Raw genomic sequence first — 4,661 nt, 5'->3', positions numbered from 1 at the left:
GCATTAAAGAGAAATCCAGAAAGGTCAGGCTCCTCATATTTGTGAACAAGGCAGTAATGTTCTTTTACACAGCCCAAATACTTTTAAGTACATTTTAGTGTTACTGGACATGGTACAAAGTTTCACAAGACTTTTACATGTGAGCTTTAAATGTCTGTGAAATGTATATGGCATATCACAGTTTTCAGCTTTCAGCACGAATACAGGAGCTGTCACACTTCCATTACTTTAGTTGGTGGCAACAGCTGTGCATCTTTGTTTAAGTGTCTGTTTGGTGGAGCTGACATTGTACATAGTTTGTCTAAAACAACTCATAGAAATTGACAGAGACAGTGTTCAACACTCTAAAGGCGAGCTATTTTTACACAGCTGTCTCTGAAGATCCTTCTAAAAGACAAGTGACAGGCAGGTATAACTCAAAACTGGCCTGCCATCTCCAAAGATAACGCCACTATCTCAGCTACCTGGAACTGTTTTGCTTCAGAGCTGTCAAATTTGTCAGCAGGAGACAGGGGAGTGTCGATGACAGTTACAGCTCACACTTAAGTCATGTTCTTTCTTTTTTTCTTTTTCTTTTTCTTTTTCACTCGTCGCCTCTGGTAAAGTGAGCATGAAAGTGGTGAGCTGTGGCAATGTTGCTACCCATTGTCGGTATTAAAGCACAAAACAAGCTGTCACTGAAAGCCAAGCCACGCTCCTGACGGGCTTGGGAGCCTTAGCGTGATGCTGTGAAACGCAAAACAAATAAAGCGTGTGCGCCTCTAATAACTTTCGAATAAATAAATCATATTTACAAATCACTCCATTATTAAGGGGAGCGACAGCAAGCGCCACAAGCGCACTCTCCTTCTCGGTATGTGCCCAAAGCCCAAGGCACAGCTGTCAAACATGGTAACAATTACAATAGATATCACTGCAAATGAAGCAAATCAATCACCTCTCCAGCCCCCACCCCCCTCCATCACCTTCTCAAAGAGAGAATAAACAATCATTAACATTCTCCAGCGCCAATAAGGTCTGTTTTGCTCTGGGAGGCTCACATTCTCATTTGGGATCCACAAATGGGGGTGGAGAGGGGGATGAGTGGAGTCCCATAAGCCCTTGCTGTGGGAAGTTTACTCTTCTCTCTGCAGTCTGCCAGGTCCCCCCCTAAGAGCCCACCGTCTACCTGTTCACATCCCTGGCATCACATCAGTTAGTGGAGATTTAAAGAATCGTTTCACCGGAACCCGTTCGGGGGGTTGGGGGGCCTAATTAGTCCAGAGCAGAACATGCTCGTGGAGAAGTGATTGCCAGACCAACCCTCAGAAAAAGAGCTGTGAAGTGTAGTTTTGGAGAGCAGCAGGATGCAACGATTAGTTCCACCACAGACGCAACAAGAGGAGAAACAGAGACAGTTGTTTTGACTCCTTAATACCTTCCCACTGTTCTAGGCTGGAGCCAGAACAAACCAAACTCAATAGAGAGGACTTCTCTCCTCGAGTGCAGTCTGCATCACAGCTGTTGTTATCAGACACACTAGTGTGAAAAATCAGTTTCTTTCCAATGCTTCAAATAATATATAGAAATACTGAATGCTTTTTATTACTTTGTAATATTTGTTAATATTATATAAAACGTGACATGAAAACTGACTTGAGTTTTTGATATGAGTATGCCGGCAAATCTATGCCAAAAAGAACCAAGTGCACCAGTAAATGTTTACGTGCACGGTAAATTGCTTCCGCAAGAGGATAACAGATCCACGCATGAGGAAACGTGAGCCTGCGAGCTCTTTTTATACACTCGTGAGCTCATCACATCACCTGCGCGCACAATACAAGCCCTCACGAGTGAGGATATGTCTCATCGCACGCGCGTGATCATCCCCCTCATTCTTGCGCTCTGTATTTTTTCACCTGCTTGGTTTTGCTCACGCGAACACTTTTATTTTTGTGGGGCGGGACTTGCTCTTTTAATTGTAATCTCAAACGTTAATTGTAATCTCAAACGTCAAACATTAATTACTTCCCCTTTTCCCGGAAGTCAGCTGCGATTGGACGCCTGTGAAAAGACGATCCATAATTCACATGTGACCTGAGACATGCATGGAAGTTGTCTTTTTTTTTAAATTTATAAATATAACATAGCTTTTTTAATGAAAATTAATTGCATGCTTTGTCAATAGAATAGATCTTTAGCAGAAAGTTTATTAACATAAATTCTTTCGTTTACTAGTGATTGCAATCTTGTGATGCTATGAATTTAAAACACCACATAAACCCTTTTTATAGATTGTAATGACAAATTTCCATGGTTAGCATGCTAAATTTTATACAACACAATCCTTTGGATTATATTAACTTCGCAAAATACAAATAAAATAAAACTAATAGTCAACTTGTTGCTATAACTCAAATTAGTTGTAGTTCACCACTATATTACCATTGTATGCTTGTCCATTAAATAATTGTAAGTGTACATAATTGTAAATCCCAAATTGGTTTTTCAGGCCATGTACTTGAATGCAGCAAATAACACTCCTTGGTCTCCCCTCGCCCTTACGTTAAAAATAAATAAATAAATAAATGTAATATATTTACAAGCATACAATTTGTGTTTTTAGTTTCTTTCTTGTTACTATGAATACCTTGACAGTAAACCAAATGTTTGAACTGCTTCTGAGAAGAAGTGGTAAGTTGTTGATGCCTGGTTGTTATTTGCTGCATTCAAGTTCATGGTCAAAAGTATTGGCAGTGACATAAATTTTGTGTTTTGCAAAGTTTGCTGCTTCAGTATTTGTAGATTATTTCTCCACATGTTATATGGTATACTGAAAAACAATGATTAGCATATCATAAGTTTTAAAGGCTTTTATTGGCAAAAAAATATAATGAGTCAATATTTACAGTGTTGACCCTTGTTCTTCATAACCTCTGCGATTCGCTCTGGCATGCTGGATATTAGCTACTGGGCCAAATCCTGATGGTGATCCATTCTCGCCTTATTAGTTCTCGGAATTGATCAGAATTTGTGGACTTCGGCTTGTCCACTTGCCTTTTGAGGACTGACCACAGGTTCTCTGTGGGATTGAGATCCGGGGAGTTACCTGGCCACAGATCCAAAAATTCAATGAAATGATCTTCGAGTCACTTCTTTATCACTTTTGCTTTGTGACATGGTGCTCCATCATGCTGGAAAAAGCACGGATCATCACCAAATTGCTCATGGATCGTTGGAAGAAGTCGTTCTTTCAGGACGTTTGGATACCATTCTTTATTCATGGCAATGTTTTTGGGCAGAATTATGAGAGAGCCCACTCCCTTGGTTGAAAAGCAACTCCACACAGGACTCATGGTAGCGTTCACCTTTCTTCTCCGAACAATCGATTTTCCAGATGTCCCAAACAGTCAGAAGGGAGCTTTTATGGTTATTTAGAATGGTTATTTTTCTTACAAAAACGCATCGATTCGCTACAGGAGGCCTTTGTTCACCCCCCCGGAGCTGTGTGAGGCACTTTTTATTATGGATGGATGCGCTTTATTTCACTTATTTTGGACAGATGAACTGCAACACCCGCTGACTGCCATTAAACAGCTTGGAAGATCAAAGACAATTTATAATATAACTCCGACTGCCATGAAACAGCTTGAAAGATCAAAGACAATTTATAATATAACTCCGACTGGATTCATCTGAAAAAAGAAAGTCATATACACCTAGGATGCCTTGAGTGTGAGTAATTCATGGGCTAATTTTAATTTTTGGGTGAACTAACCCTTTAAGGGTAGTAATTCGTAACCTTAAGGTATGAATTTGTAGGCCTATTAGGGATAAAAAAGGAACAAATATGTCCTTTTAAAGTCGGCATGAAACGGAAGTTGCGATTGTCTTTTCTTCCCTACTGTGACGTAAACAGCGCGCGCGAGAGAGAGAGATTGCCTGAATGACTGAACGCGTCCTCCATCAGGTTAAGTCATATTCATGAAAAAAATGTGTTTGTGATGTCCTAAGAGTAATGTTGTAGTAATATACTAATATATTTTCAATGTTTAGGGGTAACATACTCCCTCATAACTGGTGTCAGTGCTATAAAGTGAAGCATCAGCTTCAAATTTTTTTAATGTGACTTTACAATCGATATTGATGTCCTTTAGCACAGTATTCTGAATGATGATAATAATGGAGTGCTACTGATAGCCTAACAGATAGCCTACTAGCAGCTTAATGCTCAACTACGTTAATAAAGACAAAACTATCTAGCATATTTACAGATGAAACTGACCTGCACTTGAAGCCCTGAACAGGCCAGTGATGTAGCTACATTTCACTGCTTCTTCTGGCCGCTTCCTCATCGAGTCCCAAGCATTGGTTCTGTGGAATATAAATCGCAGCACGTTTCAGATGAAAAAAAAAACGTGACTTCTATTTCTGAAAATATCACAGGAGATTTATATCGAGTGGTTCCCTGCATTATTACAGCAAAGCGCGCGATTACAGTAGCCAACTAAGCCGCTGCAATGAAGCAGCTCTAATGCTATTAAATTAAAGATGATGTATATTGTATGTATTATGTATTATCGAATAAAAAAATCGGAAATGATCACTTTGGTACATTGAGAAGGCATAAATATAAAATATTAATAATAATAATAATAACTAAAAAAAAAAAAAACATGGCA

The sequence above is a fragment of the Sinocyclocheilus anshuiensis genome, unplaced genomic scaffold, assembly GCF_001515605.1.
Source record: "Sinocyclocheilus anshuiensis isolate Anshui unplaced genomic scaffold, SAMN03320099.WGS_v1.1 scaffold1966, whole genome shotgun sequence".
Lineage (NCBI taxonomy): Eukaryota > Metazoa > Chordata > Actinopteri > Cypriniformes > Cyprinidae > Sinocyclocheilus > Sinocyclocheilus anshuiensis.
Note: the sequence above shows the minus strand (reverse complement) of the source record.